Source organism: Passer montanus, unplaced genomic scaffold (genome assembly GCF_014805655.1).
Source record: "Passer montanus isolate IOZ18808 unplaced genomic scaffold, ASM1480565v1 scaffold6, whole genome shotgun sequence".
Classification (NCBI taxonomy): domain Eukaryota; kingdom Metazoa; phylum Chordata; class Aves; order Passeriformes; family Passeridae; genus Passer; species Passer montanus.
The window spans coordinates 3,223,791-3,242,196 of NW_024371037.1; the positions used below are offsets into that span (position 1 = coordinate 3,223,791).

An 18,406-nucleotide genomic window follows, 5' to 3' on the forward strand; every position below is an offset into this window, starting at 1 on the left:
CTTGCTACTCTTAAGTACCTTTCAACTTGGGACTCTGGGGGATACCTAATGAGGTTCTTAACTACATTGTGGAAGCATTTGCTTCCCACCTGCCAAAGCTTTGGACAGAAAGCCTTAACTAAATTGTCTTTGTTAAGCCCAAGTCTGAGATGAACAGATTAAAACCAAAAATTTCAAAATTTTGTTTTTCGGTGGTGATAAAGAGGAGAAATTCTTCCTTGCCTGACCTGCAAAAGTAATGAGTAGTCTTATACAGCCAGACTGTTTTTCAGCTCTGTAGAAAAATGCTTTCAGCTTTTCATTACTAGCAGAGTAGAACCATTAATCAGAGTGTTCCCTACAAAACATACAGATGTAGTATCTGGGTATTAGGAGTCACTAATATTCTATTTTCCTTAATTCTCCCATTCTCCTGCCACCAAATATAGGCACATATTGCTCTGCATTAAATTATTGTGGGGTCCAGAAAGGTGAATTCAAATATTTAGAGTTTTCACTGAAGGAATATAGGCCAAGGTATGTATGTGACAAATATTTAGTACTATGCTGCTGTCTTCTGCCCTTTTGATGCTGAGTTTTGAAAGAGTTAGTTCCCTTGTTTTGTTAGGTATTTTTATTTTACTTCTTCAAACTGTAACTACTGCTCCATTTTAAAGTTGAAACATTTTTTTTTACTAAACTTCATCTTTTTTCCCCTCTCTTCCTTGAATACAGTGGGGATTGGATTCTGAGTTGTCTTGGGTTTTGCCCTTTATAATCAGAATGGAAGGGGTGGAAGAGTAGGATTTCACCTGATTATCAGAAACTGGCCATGCAGGTAAAGTGCATTTTGTTAACTAAGCCAGTCCGGACTACCAATGCTTTCTACTGTGCTAGAAAGCTACAATGCTTTCTACCAATGCTAACATTTTCATGCTAAAAGAAAGCTGTTTCCATTAAATGTTTTATTGCATTGTAAGGACATTGGTTATGTGGTACAAGAGTTAGGACTTAGGGTTGTCTGGAAGTAGAGAGCTCATGTCCAACTATGCAAGTATGTTGGTAAATACTTCAGAAGTGATTTGAGATTATCCAAGAAACAAGATTTGTGCCTCAGTGAAGTGTTGGCTACGTACTTTGGTCATTCGTACCAAGGTGAACTTCTAGACCCAGACCTAAGATTTATTTTGTAAACTTCATACTGTGGTATCAAACTGGAAACAGCATCCCTTTTCCTACTACTTTGGAGTTTCTTGACCTAAAATTAAGTGGTTGCAGCATCCCTTTTCCTAGATTGTTTTGCTACTACTTTGGAGTTTCTTGACCTAAAATTAAGTGGTTTTTTGTTTTTTTTGACATAGGAAATAGTACTCAACAATGTATCTAAGCACTTGAAAGGACAAGATTTCTTATATGTGATAGCTGGACTCCACAGAAGGTCCAGAAATACTTTCCAGGAGCAAGCAAACTTAGAGACCTTCATGTTTCAATTAAGGCTCTAAATAAGACCAGGAAAGCAGTCTCAAGTATGCAGCATCCATATGATAATCCTGCAGTGCCTAAACTTGGAAGTCAATGTATGTGCTGAAATGTTTTCAGCTAAACATTAGTACATAATACTGAATATTTTCTTTTATGTGAATTCCTAACATTTCTGTAATAGACACTGAGTTTCTCTTCAAAGTGTAACACTATCCATTCCTAAATAGGGCAAATGAATTCTCTTTTGCAGAACACCTTGATGATTTAGGTAATTCAGGGAGTCAGTGATCACCTGAAAGGGTTCAAATCATAATCTTCTTTCTCAGGAAAGGTGTCAAAGTCTGTAAGTTATATACAAGATCAGGACATGTGACTGTAAAATATATGGGATATACTGTACAAACACAGGACTTGTTATGGAGGATGAGGACTGATCATACATCATCCTAACGTCTATGGGAGAGGTACTGTTCAGTCAGGCAATTGTCAGTTAAGTGTCAAACAATGACATTTGCAACTTGCAAAAACACCAAGAATTGTGAAAATCACCAAATCATACTCCTAGCATAAAGTTCTTGGTGTATATGGCACTATGTGGATATATGGACACAATTCTCCCTGATGAACAGGGTGCACCCTGCCCTTCAGGTTACTTTCAGATCATTCTTAATACTGCACAAATTTAGGCACACAAATAATTCAAATTGCCTTAACAAGTGACTAACCAAAAAAAAAAAATGTGTTGAGAGAAATATAAACAACAAAACCCTCAGCAACAAAATAAAAGCTTTAAAAAATCCAAGAAGTCCTGGATCATATGTAGCAATAATATAAAGGACAGTTGTCATAATGGTCCTAGCTGACCTCCTGATACCCCTCCCTGTCCTGTCTGTCAGACTGCTATGGATTGTTGCCTAAGATTGTATTTTATCTGTTCTGAAAGGAATTTTCTGAGGTTATTCAAAGCAACTTCCTGTGTTTTTTTTTTTTTTTTTTTTGCCTTCCTTGCATCAAAATGGAATTTTTCTCATCCCTTTCAGCAGCTTCACACCTTGTCTAATTTCATGGTTTCATTTGCTGTAGACATGCCTATAGCAGCCCTTAGTACTCTTCAAATCCCTTGCCAGCTCTTCTCCAAGCAGGCTTTGGCTTTCTTGATTCCATTCCTTCATGCTAAGACAGTGGTTCTGTATTCCTTCTGGGTCACTTGCCACTGTTTCCACCTTGTGTGTTCCTTTTAATGACTTTAGTCAGGAGCTCGTTGTTCATTCTTGTCAGCTTCGCAGCTTACTGCCACCTTTGCTTGATTTCCCACACATCAGGATTGGAGAAAGTGATCACTGAAAATCAATCAACAGCCTTGGACCCTCCTGACTAGGGCTGTCTGCCTTAGCTTTCTTCTCATGCTGTGCCTGAACTGCCCAGGTCTACCCTTCTGATATAAAGGGTTATGGTCCTGCTACTGCTTTCAGGGCAAAATAGTACTTGGTTACATTTCTTGTTCTACTGCTGAGGTAAAAATATTGTCTTAATGGTGGTTTTTTTTTAATTGAATCCAGCCCTTCTTATTCAGTCTTAGTCAATGGGGTGACTGTAGGCTCTTTGGGAGTAAGGGTCATCTTTTTTATGTTAGGCATATGCCCTAATCCTCACTTGTCCCCCAGTTTGCATCACAGTGTTTGATGTGTAGGATTCACATCTAGCACTGCATCCACCAGTGCAGAAACTGCATGAGCAGTAGCTGGAAAGTTGTGCAGCTAGAAGAATGTATTTCTGTTGCTGAGTTCTGTATTTACAGTGCACAAAAAATCCATAAGGGAAGAAAAAAAGACGACAATTGGATCTTTAAATACTTATTGGGGCTGCTATGTCAGTGTTTTTAAGCATATTGAGAAATTATGGATACTTTGGTAGTGGTGCTTCATGTTTTGCAAATTGTGATGTCCTCATAGTGTATCATTTTGGAAGATGATGTACTCAGTAACTTCATAAATCTTTCTGTATCTCTGGGGGAGTTTTGATAAATGTCATACTTGGACTAGGCAAATTTATCTTCCTTGAGGAAAAAAGAAAAAGCTCCTTAAATAAAATGAGGTCTAGTTCACACTGATTTTTTCAGTGGGTTCTAGGAATTTGGTCCAGTTCCTGTTATTCTTTCCTATTCTGAGTACCTGTAAGAAACTCTCTGTAATTAAAAACAAAAAAACATTGATTTTCTTTAGTATTTCTTAGTTTTAAAAAAAGTTTGATTTATTTTTGTTTTTTAATGACAGGGAGGAAGAACTAATACATACTTTAAAACTGAGAAATAAAATGTCCTACTTATTCGGGGGTTTTTGTTTTGTTTTCTTGGGTTTTTTTTGTTCTTTGGGGGTTTTTGTTTTGTTTTGCTTTTTGTTTTTTCTTGATAGATAAAAATGGCTGCTCAAAAAAGGGATGTGTGAATAAATTAGTCAGTATTCTAACAAGTGAGACCTTGTGGGTCATCTTACTCTTCCTTGCCAGTGTGGAATTATTCTCTCTGTGCCGTTTGGAAATGCAGTATCTAATTTAAAAATTGCTGAGGTAATGTATTTTCATTATTCCACATTATTTTATCTATCAGAATATATTATAATTTTATAGTAATCCTTTTTAATGACCAGCACAATAAACAACAACTCTCCCGCATGCAGCTGTGATTATGCCTCATTTGTTTGAGGTAATGCGCAGACACAAAAGGTAGGTCTGTATAAGATTTTTGCTGTGCAAAAGGTGGAAGAGGAACCTGTTCAGGGAACTGAGACTCATCTTTGACCTTTAGCATAAAAAATATGCAGCCATTTAGTTGGTTTTCAATTTTTTTGTTTATTTTTTTTGTTTGGTTTTTCTGGTTGTTTTTGTTTGTTTACTTATGGGGTTTTTTTGTTTGGTTTGTTTGGTTTGGTTTTTTTTTTTTTGTTTCTGGAATAAGCAGTGTCACATTTTCAATCACTAAAGCAAAGAAGACCAGAAGCTACCACCAGAAAGGAATGGTGTGTTATCCACCTTCAGTGGCAATCTCTTGAAGCTCTTTAATAATGTGGCCAAGAACCTGGACTGAAGCAGCAGCTTCTTAGTATTTAGGTTAGGAAATAAAGAATTGTCTCTACTCCATTTTTTTCATTTACTCATCTACACATCAAAATGCTTATATTTATAAAGGAACACTTTTATAGGTAGGTATATATAGACCTGTGTGCCATAGATAAACAACTGCCCCTCGAAGTACTTAATAACTTTTAATTTCTTTTTTCGTTATGCATCATAGGATATGCAGTGATTAAAAACAATTCTTCTTACCTGATGTCAACTTCTGCAGCAAGAAATTTTATTGCAGTGTGAGCTGTAGAAGCTGGGTAAACTCTTCCCAAGAGCTTGCAAGGGAGAAAAGATGAGTCATTAAGACACGAGCTGTTTTGTCTTTTGGAACATAGTTCTGTTATCAATTGATTGCACACTGTTCATGTTCAAAACAAACAGAGTGTCCCTAGAATAAGTTTTGGTTTAGGCTAAAGCACTTCACACAGATGGTGCTTTACAGGCTATTTGACAAGACAGTCATTCTAATGGGACATCTCTGGAACTCCAGTTGTTTGGGAAAGAGCTCTGCGGTGGCCTGCGGTGCAATGTTGCTTCAGGCATTCCCTTTGTGGTGATAAATGCCACAGCACAGCTGTTTGTCCCGTGCAGAGATGCACAGCTGTGCTGCTCGAAAAGGAGTTTCTCTCTGCCACGCCATTTCAGTATATTGTGCTGCAGATTTTCACAACTTCAGTGTTAAGCCAGCAGAGGGTACTCTTAAGCTTCCAAGAATAGGTTTCATGGGATGCCTCAGGAGGTTACTGCCTCAGAGTTACTGTGCTGAGGGGAGGGGCTGAAAATGTGAGCTCTTAATTATGGGCCTCATTGTATTTAAGTAAACGTGTTGAATAGGCCACATACTTTGTTGAATAAACCTACACTGCTGTTTTTCCAAAAGCACAGCAAACCAAGATCTTGTCAGTATAATACAGTCTTAAAACCAGGGAAATTCAGGCTTGAAGGCACTCCAGCTTGTTTCTCATCCAAACCAGTGGTGAGGCAGGGTTGCTGTGAGAGCTGAGTAGTTGCCTTACCCACTTTTGAGAGCCCATAAAGATGTAGACTGCATGTCCTCTTTTGGCAGCTGTTTCACAGGCAAAATGTTCATCTGTGTGTTCAGGCTGAATTTGCTGTGTTCCACCTTACACCTACTGTTTATCATCCTCTTTCCATGCACTGCTGTGAGTCCTTCATCTAGTGGCTCTGCTCCTTCTAATGCATCCAAGAAGGCTGCTGGTCATCTCTGCTGCCAGGGCACTGCTGGCTCACATTCATCTCCCTGCCCACTCAACCCCCGGGCTTTTTTACACAGAGTTGCTCTCCAGGTCTCAGTCCCCAGATGGTGTCACTCCAAGAGGATCTTCCTTCCAAAGTGCAGCAATTCAGGCTTGTCATTTTTGAGTTTCATAAGGCACTGTCAGTCCATTCCTCCATCTCAGCTAGATCCCATTTTTCTATTAATTCTTACATTTACACTCCATTTTCATCAAATCAACAGTTCTGCTGCCTTTAATTGAATTAATTTACTAGCATCATGTAGGAAGCTTAAAAGTTTGTAGGCTTGTGGATTACAGATTTGTACACAATGTTACTACAAGTTAAACTACAAAATTACATCATGGATTTCTAGTCTATTCAGAAAATAACAGAGGAACAGAGTTTTATCTTTTCTTTGAAAAATAATATGTCAAGAAGAAAAATAGTCTTTCATATATAACATATATCTCTTGTGTGATATGATAGTCAAGGTACAAGGCACAAACGCACTTTTAACATGACAGAGTGATGAAAACCTTACTTATAAGTATTACTTTTATATTTTTAAAGGCTCATAATCTTTCTCTAAAAATCAAATCTATTTATGTCATTACTCATGTGTAGAAACAGAGATTATTAAAGCACAACTGTTGCTCCCTTGCTGTTCTTCAGTCTTCTTCTCTGCCAGCAGTTACTCCTGCTGTCTACAGCTGTATGTTTTCTGCAGATCAGAAGCATAGCAATGAGGCAGCAAGAAACACCTGGGACCTTTTCAGAATTCTTGCTGGAGCATCTGGAGCTCCAGGATTGTCAGAGGACTGAAACTAATGGAACCACTTTCATGACCAATCTGCAACCTGGCACCACATGAGCCGGACGAGTTGATGAAAGCTGGTGACTCATTAGGGGCAGTATAGCAGTGTTTTGTACAAGACCTTACACCTTACACTAAAGTCAATTAAATTCTACCCATTTCTTCCCAAAACCTTGTGGAAATGTACAGGGTCAGCAAAAAATGTTTGGTTTTGTGAAGGTCACAGTAGAGAATGGGTAGAATTAAATTCTACCCATTTCTTCCCAAAACCTTGTGGAAATGTACAGGGTCAGCAAAAAAATGTATGGTTTTGTGAAGGTCACAGTCTAGTGTACTTCTCCTTTCATTTCATTTTTATGATTTCGTGGTTGGAAAAAATAAGAGATTAGCAAACAGGAAATTAGGTGCTGGAATATGTATAGACCAGACAGTTACCATTCTTGTTACCTGAAGAAAGGTGACGTTAGTCTTCTGTTACTTGTTTCATTTTAAGGTTATGAATAATCTCAGTCTGTAACTGATGGATTTAAATTGTAATAGGAAAGGGTTCAGCATCAGCCTGGAGGATTCAAGGTACTGCAGTACTGCAGAGACAGAGGCCTGCATATGGCTGAAATGTTTCCATCTAAGGCAAGGGTCAACAACATAAAGTGACAGAATTGGGGGAGAGGTCATCCCTTCAGATGCAATATTTTCTAGCTGCCTCTGAGCTCCTTCAAGTGCACTTAGCCTCTAGTTGGAGAAAAAAAGTAGTCTGGCACACTGCACTTGAAAAGATGCTGACCCCTGTTCTACATCTCACACTTCCACGGGAAAACATCCATGGTTGTTGAATTTAGCTATATCAGAGCATGTGTTTCAAATCCTGTAAACTTATGTGTCCATTAACAGCAATTTAAAAACCTGCCAGCTTTCATAGAATTCTATAAACAAGAATATGTAGTACTTCTAAAGAGTTAGCTGCTATTACTCTGAAAATAGTCTGATATTTACCAGGGAAAGCATCACCAGTGGAGGTACATGCTCCATATTGGCCTGCATTCTGTATTGTAATAATATTTGGACTTCCCTCAATATGAAGTAAGAACACAGTGTTTATATGAGTTAGAAGCACTGTACTGGAAAGAAGCAGCTATATGAGTTAATGTTCTTTGAATAGCAGTTGAATAAACTTTCATGGGAAATTTGTTTATTTCTGAACTTAAAAATGGTTCCAGGAAATACTCATGCTGTGACAAAAGGTTTCACTGTTCTTTGGAATAGACAGGAATTTTATCACAGGATCATGGCCTTCTGAGGTTACCAGTTAAAAAATGGGCAGGCAACACTTCTTGAGTCCTTGTATTTACAAATATAAAGAAGGAGGAGAAAAATCATAATTCTGCAAACTAATCATGACAACTGTGTTTAAAGAAATACAGCAAAGCCTGTATTTAAGAAAATACAGGAAAGCCTTAAACCCTTTACAATTCCTAGTAGTAGGTTGAAGGAAGAGATTATGGGAATTTGTTAAAATAAGAAGTTGTGGGAAACAGTGAGTTTTGTTGTTGCTAATATCTCTTCTTTAAATCCTGCCATCCTCTATGAATAAGCAGCAAGCAGAAGATTTTTACCAAAGCATCCAAACTAGGTGAGCTTCAACAATACTTTTTTTAAAAAAACTCAATAGAACTATATGAAAAAATAGATGTGATGACACATAGAACAAAATACAGAACCTTCTGAAAACCAGGATAGTCCAGAATATATGGTAAAGGTGGCACCAGTGAAGTGGAATGAACAGGCCCTTGCCACCAAAATCACTCCAGTAGCACACTGACATTTTACTTTAGTTCTTCCACAGGAAGAGCTGTGGAACATGTCTCCAAAGCTTTTTGACTGACACCTGTCAGCAAGGACAGATGACTGATGAGTGCAATGGCAGCACACCAAGGCATCAGTCAGTTGCATCCTGCAAGATTTCAACAAAGATTGCTCTGAGTTTCTCCAGGTCCACCTTTGAAGTACCTTTTTTAAAGTGTAGGAAGTTCAGATAACACATCCATAAACAAATCCATGGTGGAGTGCAGAGAGGGATGAGATTCCTGAGTTCTAGATGTAGCTTTCCTGTAAATTATTAGTGTGATTTTTGGATCGTTTTCTTCATTGAGCTTTATCCTTTGGACAGGCCTGTAGTTAATAAACTGGCCTGGGCAATGTTATCCCAGTGTGAGGTAGGAGAGCACATCCTTTAATGCAGAGGGTGGAATCTCTCTGGTGCCTCTCATTAAATTTGACGGCCAGACAGGAATTAAAAACATTGACCTTAGTTAGGAAATTTAGTGGACTAAGTGGCCACCCATAGTCTTTGTTACTCAAGGCATCTGTAGGTTATCTGACTTGCCCTGGAGAACCTGACAAGCCTGTGGCAGCCTGGGCTTTGGATGAACTCAGTGGTATCTGGTGCAAACCAAACATCTCTAGTGAACACAGGGATCATAGTGATTTTGTGCTTTCTAATGTTTCTGTGAAATTTGTATCACCACAGAAGTGGGAGAACCACTCAAAAACTCCAGTGTGAAGTGTCCAGAATGGTGAAATAACTCCAGGCTTTGGACTGTGGAGCATAACACATATCAGTTCAAACAAATCCAAGAATTAATGTAAACTTTGTAAGGACAGGCAGCTGCAATTTTGGCCAGAATTCAAGGAAAATAACAGGCAGGGGGAAAAAAAAGTTGGTTTTGATTATATGAGGTTTGGTTATGTAGTCATAATTGGAATTTGGATGGCCTCTTATTCAGGGAATAAGTGCTGCTGTATGCCCACAGCAAGAGCAAAATAGATCAACAGAGAAAATTATAAAATGCAACATGACAAATGCATATTGTCTCAATCTCTTCTTTTTTCCAAATGCATTTTTTTTCCCTTTATTTTACCTAAAAAGTACCAATTCTAAGAAAAAAATAAAGCTTTTTAGAGGATGGCAATGACAGCAGGACAAAATGTTCTTTCTTCTTCACAGAGCCAACTTTTCTTATGAGGACCTGTTAAGAAATGCTAAACTTTATCAAACTTCTTCAAACTCTCATTCTTCCATTGCTATTGATGTATCTTGTGCTGACAAGTCATGAACGATTTTCTAGACTACTTGTTTCTACTGCTAGCAGGAGTCACCACATATTTTCCCACATAAAAGCTCTTAGATACAGTGACTAGTGTTTAAAATAGAAATTGATTTCCAGAATTGATATTTTAGTGGAAATAAATGAAACCAGACAAATGAAATTATTATTATTTTCCAGCTGCAAACACAGCTTACGTTATTATATTTAGATGGCCTTCTCCAGCTTCAAAGTTAGTGGCAAACATTTAGCTAATTAATAAAGTTGTGCATGCAGGCAGGGAGAAGTTCAAGAATGCCTTCCAACACTGAACATATTTTGGAGATGGCAGATCATACTGATGAAGCCATGCTGAGGATCATTTTTTTCTGGTTAACTCCTTGGCTTTCTCTGCCCCTCCCTTCCCCACCTGCTGCATTCCTCCCCACTCCCTTGGTTTTATCTGCTGCCAGTCTCCTTCCTCAGACCACAGCTGTCCAAAGGCCTTTGCTTGCTGCTTGCTTTTTTCCTACACTTAGTGTTGTTTTTCCTCACTTCTGTTGGTGTCTAAAGAGAGAGATGGGATGCTTCCCCTTGCCAATAAAAACTGGGGTGATCCACAGTGATTCAGCACCTCTGAAGGGATGCAATTAGTCAGCCAACCCTGTCACTTGGGGGTATCACTCAAGTCAGTTGTTACCATTGCTGTGAGTCAGTGGGAGACTTACCCACAGTTTTTATCTGGAGCATGGCTGAGACATTAGAACACTGAAAATGAATGAGTGAAAACAGAAAACTTTCTGCCAATGTTTTAAAGAGGTCTCTTGCAAGGAGAATACCCTAGTCATTGGGTGGGTACCACCTCTTTTTATTTGAGTCAATGAGCTTTCAGAAAGGAACAAAAGTTCAAAAGAGAAGAAAGATAAATTCATTCTGTCTGAATACTTGAATTAGAGAACTAGACAATGGCATGACAGATAAAACATTATTTAATCTGGCTCTCTTGCAAAGAGAAATCTCAGCTCCAAAGATACACAAGAGTAGAGGCTAAACAGAGGGATAAATTGAATAGCAGATGGGTTTGCTTGCTCACATGTAAGCAAAACAAAACACCTTTATAAGCTTGTCCCTCACATGGGAATTTCTTGCAAATAAGGACTGAATGTGGGCAGAGCAGCAATTTGGGTGACACTGGTAGCTGCATCTCTGGGCCTACACTCAGAGCACTGCACTGGGCTGGAGTGGCTGAAAATCTCTTGGTACAGTGCCAGTCCACAGTAGGTGCTTCACATAGATATCACAAGTTGTTTATTATGACTGCAGATTTCTCTTCAAGGGGTAAGCAGTACTGAGTGGGGCTGGCAACGTGTTTGTATACCTTTACCAAAGCCTGGTTATCTGCTGAGTAAAACTGCAAGTAGAAATATTTATGAAACAGTTGCCCAAGTAAAACACAGATAATATTTCTGAACAGAAAAGCTAGCACCCCACGTGAAGAAAATGCTGCTGCCTTGACGATGATTCTTGCTTCAATGTGTCAGGAGACTTAATGCAAAGTCAGACTATTATATACCCAGTGAAGCTGAGAAACAATATCACTCAGCAAACAAAGTCAGTCCCTCCTGGTTTAGGAATTAATAGTCTTTTGTCCTGCAGGGAGGCTTAATTTGGCTTGAATTAGCAGAAATGTCATTGTAATGGGTATGCAATGATGGAAATCAAGTCTGCCTCTGAAGTGCTGCACCACTTTGAATGCAGGTTATCACAGACTAAGGATACAAATGAGGCTTGGATGCAAAAGTACTGACTTCAGAATTAGCATACATTTTTCAAGGCAGATCTGCATTGCAGTTACACCAAGGAAAAAATCAGAAAAATGTGTCCTTTTTTAATTGGAAAAAGTTTTTCTGACACTCTGAATGCCCCTCAGGCAACTGACAGACATATTTCATAACACCTATTTTATCACATTGATAAAAATTTATGCTTGCAGAAGTTTTATGGTTCATAGCAATGATAATTAATCCCAAATCACATCAGTTGTTTAGTAGTTTCAGTGTTGTGCTATGTTATTAATAAATAACATGCCATTTCTCCACAGTGAAGCTTCTCATGCAAGGAGTATATTTTCAATACAAGATTCTATTGTTATAGTGGTTGAGTATGCCAATTCAGTAAACAGTATTGTTAATTTTCCATTATTATTAATGAAATAATTTTCTATTCAATTATCAATGGTAATAATTTTCTCTGAGAGTCTGCTTTCTGGACCAGATTTGTAATTTCTCCAAAACCAACAAAAATGTAATTACAATAGGATATTTTATTATAAAATATTAAATGCGTTAAGTAGCTTTTGGGATCAGACCTATATGTTGCAATTAAATTATTTGGTATTTTTGATAACATCTGCTTAATATCTTCCAAATCTTCTGAAAAAAAAAAAAAAGCATTAATTTTCTTTGTTCAGCTTTGTGTATACAAAATTTGTAGTACCCAGCAGTGATGGCTTTTAGGGCTACTTAGGAATTATCTGTTCCTCTACCAAGTCTCTCCAAAAAGGCTTGAAGTGTTGTTGTCCTATCTAGTTTACATCTTGGGTGCGTTGTGTGATAAGCTGCCCACTGCCATAGCCCACATCCATCCTGCCAGGGCTGTTTAAAAGGGTCAAGAGGTGCCCTGGGACTCCTCAGTGTAGATGTGTTGACTTTGGATCAGCACTTGTGTTTGGCATTGACCCATCTGCACACTGGGCTCCCTTCAGAGCAGCAGCATGGGGACCTCAAGCCAGCTTTGTTTGTGCACAGCAGCTGAGTTTGAGAAATTTTCCCCTGGGTGTTTGTGGACCTCATTCAAAACAAAAAACCTTTGGGCTCAGAAGCTCTAGGCAGTTCTGTTGTCTGTGTTGCACTTAGCTCAGGATGTAGGTGTTGATTTACCCATCATGGCAGACAGTGATTCCCTTTGCACAGAAACCACCAAAATTGGATTAATACAGCATAGCAGCAGGAGGAGTTTGTTCCTTAATTAGAAACATAACTCTTATTTAGCAGGTCTTGCCCTGCTGAGTTAGAAGTAACCTATGTGCTGTTATAAACCCTGTTAGGAGCCACTTTGACCTCTGGCTGGGCTAAAGGTGATGGGAGAAGCACATCACTGTTCTCCACATGCTCCCCTCTGCAGAAAGTCTGCCCACTCCTTACTCATGGCGAGTGGAACATTTCCTCACAAGGCCCTTGATGAGTCAGCCAAACCCCATAAATGGCCCCCACCCACACAAGCATCTTCAGTCAGAAATAGACCTCTGTATTACAGAGCTGTTTTACAGGGTAGATTTAGGAATAGTTTAACCAATAAAAACCACCTGTGAAGTGTTGGAGACTCATTGCTTATACCGAATCAGAGCAGGAAATTACTTTCTTCTCAGGATACTCTCCTCTCCTGCACTTACAACTAGGCAAAGCTATGGTAGGTGTGTCTGTTCAGTGAGACAAGAAATTGTTGAAATTACAGGAGAAAAGGAAATGTTTAGTTTTCTTAGAATTCAGAGTAAATAAACTACACTGGAAAAAATGCAGTGTTCTTGTCATCCAGCACTTGCTGAGTGTTCATTAAAGAAAAAAAGAACAGAAAGAAAAGCATCCAAAAACCACACAGATTTTTGCAGAATACACCAATTCATTAAATGTAACCCACAAAAGTAACTGAAGCCACCTGTTTCCACTTCCTCCCTAAGAAAGGGAGATCTGCATTGAATGAAACACGGAGCAGTGAGTGCAGCAAAGCCTGCTGATGACTCTCAGCAAATGAGTTGGACAAAATATTTTTAGCAGGAAATGGCATATCCCTCTCTTTTTGACTTTGAATCCAAGCATTTGTGTTCATTATCTTTTGTATAACTTCAGCCTGCCAGATGATAAGACTCACCTACTGCAACCTGGCGCCAGATTATCTGCACTGTAGAATTTTGTTAGGTTTTAGGATTCCTTCCAGGCTTTATATTAATGGGGCTGTGTTTGGTTTGGAATCTAATGATGAAAATGGTCATGGGTTGTCACTGAAAGCTCAAAATAAATTTCATTCTCACTTCAGCTAAGGAGGTAATGACCATGACAAGAACTTTACTTTCTCGTGGTCTCCTGCTTAGGTACAAGCTTAATACTGTTACAAGCTGTTAAATGGTGCTTTACCTTGTGAGTGCCCCATCAGTGCTTGTTGATCTCATCTGTACTGACTGGGTAATTAGTGCCTCTGGTCAGCAGATGATGCATTCATTCTCTGTCTTCTCTCTTGCTGACTGATACTGAGGTGTTTTGAAACTTTATTCTCCTCACATCCTTTAAAACACTATAAAGAACATTTTCAGGTAATTAATAGGTAGCTGTCGTTATTACTGCTGTCTTTAGCAAGATGATTCAAACACTAGTTTTCATAAATGCCAGGTTCTGATGTTGTACATCACAGCCTTTGCCTTACATACATAGATGTCTCTGATAGGGTGCTCCTAAAGCTGCAGATGATTCTTGCCCTAGTATTTGAAACCACTATGTCTCCAAATATCGAGACCTCATAACTTATAACATTTATACTTTGTTGTTTTAATTAACCTAATGAAATAGAATAAGTAAAAGAAATACATAAAACCCCTTTTTATTGCAATTGGGCAGATCATTAACTGGCTAAACTGCAGCAAAGTAGCGCCAGTTTACAGCATGAGACCTTTAGACGCTGAAGAAATTACCTGTGAGAAAGCTTTATGTATGTATGTAATTGTTTACATTATGTATGTAATTATTTGCTGTACAATAGTTGCTAATTGATCATTCAAAAATAATGATTCACAATTTAGAAATCATCAAAAATGTTACACATTCTTACTTCTTGATCTTTCCTTTTGACATCCTTTGATTGACATTCATGTTGTCATTCTGAAGCATGCATAGTTACATAAGCATTAATGTTACAAAATCTGCTATTTATATCTGCTTTAAAACCAGAGCTATCCCTGTTTCTTCATAACTGTGGCACTGGAGCCTGTTGTACTGGATGGTGGAATGAGTTTGTGATTTGATTCCCCACAGATGGTTTCCCTTCAGTCCTCCTGGAACATCCAGGTGACTCCACAGTGAGCACGGCCAGCACAGCTATGCAGGGTGTGTTTGTTTGGTGGCTCTGTGCAGTTCTGGTCAGGTTTCCCTGGGGGGACAAAGCAGTTCAGCAACAACAGTGAAATGACATATGCTTGAACTAGGAGCACATGGCACCGGTAAAACTTCCATTCTTAGTGGTTTGGCAGTGGATCATTTGGGAATTAGGGATGAAAGCAACAGATGTTATGCATTCAAGCACCTGGATAAAGAAATGAAACTACATCTATTAAGCAAAAGGGTGAAACTTGCATTTGTCTGTGATGTCCCATTCTAGTCAGATAAGGTACTGTTTGTTTTTAAATGGAAATATGGCTTGGCATAACATGACAAAACATAAAGGCCCTTGTAGCCACGTTACATCTGGGTCAGATGTATTTGATGTTCTTACTTTGATCTCCTGTCTAATCAGTGTGTTTTCAGCTTAGATCTGGAATCCATGTCTCTTGTAAACATGAACAATTCCCAGACCTTTTGATCTGCAAAATGACTCATTCTTCCACAACTCTACTCCAGGACAGCAGAGAGGAGTGATTCCTCTTCATAGGGGTTCTTTGGCAGGCTCCCCTGAGACATATAAAACTCTCTCCTAGTAAAACTTGAGAGGCTAAACAAGGTCTCTACTGGAACTCTAGGAGCTTGTTCTTTGATATTCTTCTCCTCTCCTTCCTCAGGACTTAAAAACTTGGATAAAGTTTGCTATGATATCTGGATTAATTTAGTACATTACCTGGAATTTGTTGTATAAGGAATCTGGGACTGTAAAATAAGAAAGGAGATAATGGATAGTAGATAGGCTGATGAATTCTGAAGGAAGCAAACAGAGGGTAAGAAAGTGCAAGAGTATGAAAGTGCAAGATAAGTTTGGACAGAGGGAGAACAGAGACAGCAGAACCAAGGCAGAAGGTGAAACTCTGAGATGGGCTAAGCAAGGGCACAAGGGGAAGGGACTTGGGTGCCCCCAGACAGGGTGCTGCAACTGGCTGAGGAGTTTGGAGAAGAAATTAGAAATCTGTACTGCTGGGATCCAGACCTGTGGGTAGAGACGAGTGATGGGAGGTTGGTGAGAGTGGAGCCAGGCTTCCTCAATGGGCCAAGGCAGGGGTAACTCAACCCATTACTGCCCAGCCATCTAGGAGGGAGAGCAGGACCAGCCCAGGGGGAAACGAGGAACAAACTTCAGAGGCAGGGATGTGGAAAAGACAAGACTGAGGTAAGCCCAGATGGACAGGGAGCCCTAGCAAAAATGGGTGAGAAGTGATGACCACTAAAAACATTCTTCATCATGTGGCTACCCTCCTGACCTTCACCTCACCACTTTTTGTGGTACAAACTGGTCCTGTTTCTTTCAGAGCTCATGAAAATCTCTCACTCTTTGCTATAAATTTAAGGGATTAGGTTTTATGTTAAGCACCCCCCCCCCCCCCAGTCTTAGTAAAAGTGTAAAGGTTAATTTCAATTGCAAGAGATATTTTTTCCTTTGGAAGCTTACAGCCATTTTGGAAAAACATTTTTTTCTCACCTTTCTCTATCTCATTCAAACTGCAAATACTAAGATATGAATCTTACTAAAAATAGGATGACACCCTGTAAGAAAAGACAATGCCAATGCACTCACAGGAGTCTGAATTACAATAATCCTTTTTACTTTGCCCACAATTTCTATTTCTGTGTGCTGCTTCTATGGTGATTCTTTTGTGTGATATATTCAGAATATGGGTAGGAGCTGTGAGCTATTTTTGGAATGTGATACTACACATGCAAGCAATGGATCACGTTTATGAACAGAGGAGGATTCTGCAGAAGATGTCTCATTAGGTGCTATTAAAAGTATGTAATTCACAGATAATGTGAAATGCAGCAGGCTTCCAAGACAGCAAGGCACAAAACCTGTTTGTGTTGTAAGCAAACAGAGACAGAAAGCAGTGCTGCATTTTTAATTGATGGGTGCAGTCCACCTTCTAAATTGCTTATTTTGACACAAAGTCACTACACAGGCACAAATTTAATTTTTTACTTTGGTTTCCCAGTTGAATTTATTTCTGTTCCTTCTCTTCACCTAGAGGAAAAGCCAGCGTTTATGTGTTATTTCTTTTATGTGTTTTTACCTGAAAAGCACTTACTGAGCAGTGCCAGAAAGGTATGACGTGTCATCCTTGAATGTTTCAGCATCTGTGTATCTGGGACTTGTGGTATCCAGGGGGTAATAGAAATCTGGGCTGATGAGTTTCCCTGGCATGCCTTTCACATCATGCACAAATCCATGCTTAAAATATGCTGTGTGGGCCACGTCAAGGCACCCCCGCTGCCATTTCCCTTACTGAAGGTGCCACTTGCTCATCAGGTCATTTTTAGCTTTTGGCTGGAAAACTGCTGGGCTTACTGAAAGGCTTGGGGAGTTCCCTGGGTGTTTTCCATTGGAGAAACCTACATCCTGTTATTGGGGAGCTTTTCGACTTCCCTTTGCAAAGTGAAAGAAGTCTGGGAATGCAATGTTTATCCGTTCTGATCTCTTTCTGGCTCATGTCTGTCTATGAACAGCAAGTGCCTAAATAAAAAGGAAAAGCTATCTAGTAGGGTGCTGATTTAAAAACCAACACAGATGGATCAGCACTGAGAAGTCTGTATGTAGATGTAAGTATATGCATGTGCATAAATGTATTAAACACTGTGTGTGATGGATCCTAAAATAATCATCCTTCAGGCCAAAACCATTTAGATTCCTAACTGAAGATTTTTCGCATGTGCTTATATTTACCTATTTCTACAGAGCACACACACGAGTGTACCTGTCTGTAGAGCTGTGTCCTGCAGTCCTGCGGGGGACCCGACCTGTGCTGTTTTTGGGGCGCAGGTGGGGTCCCCAGGGAGGCGCGCAGCCGCTAGATGGGAAGTGCGGCTCCGTGCGGGGCAGCGGGATTCAGGGGCTCACAGCACGGACTCCTTGTTGCTAATTCGCGTTTGTTTAATGTTTCGTTGCCAGGTCTGGCCTGTGTCTGTGATAAGCCCGCAGAGGCAGGAGCAGGTCGTGCTTGGAGCTTTCCCTTTCACCCACTTGGACAGCGGAGGGCACGGACGGGTTTCTGGTGAGGAGCTGCTGCCCTTGCACCGACTCCTGACTGCGCAGTAGGAGGGCAAGGGGTCCCAAAATCCCCTCCTGACCCCTCGACATTCGGTTCTAGAGACCTGCAAGTGCTCCAGGGTGTTCACAGGGAAACCTGCTAGGAACATGAAATCTGGTCAGGTGAAAGTTTAACCCGTGCACATCCCCATCATTTCCATAATGCCAAGACAAGTATATGCCCACTTGGCTTCACAAACAGCCCATCCAATGACACTTGAAATGGCAAAGAAACTGCTATTTTTGTTTTTATGGAAAGGAGAAAGCTTAAAATATGTATGCATTATCTGGATATATTTGGGATATAGCATTCCCTCATGCAGTTATGGTATTTATTCAGAAACAGTGGATAAAGTAAGCTTGGATTCTGGATAGAGCTGAGACACCTGGTTTGTGTCCACTGTTGTTTTCATGTCCTGTA

At 39.6% G+C, this 18,406-nt stretch overlaps 1 long non-coding RNA gene across 8 annotated transcripts in view; it reads right to left on the reverse strand.

The window, feature by feature from the left end:
- Positions 1 to 18,406, reverse strand: part of LOC120510694 — an 81,736-nt gene that overhangs the window by 5,450 nt on the left and 57,880 nt on the right. For 3 of the 8 annotated variants that reach the window (XR_005629547.1, XR_005629549.1, XR_005629552.1), the window contains 2 exons: positions 13,908 to 14,064; positions 4,783 to 6,541 (listed from right to left, as the gene is read on the reverse strand). The exons of 2 other annotated variants lie outside the window; for them this stretch is intronic. This is a non-coding gene — a long non-coding RNA (uncharacterized LOC120510694). Of the gene's footprint in view, positions 1 to 4,782; positions 6,542 to 9,540; positions 9,661 to 12,020; positions 12,150 to 13,907; positions 14,065 to 18,406 lie in introns of those variants that run through there. 3 more of the 8 variants (XR_005629550.1, XR_005629551.1, XR_005629548.1) reach the window with 3 other exon arrangements.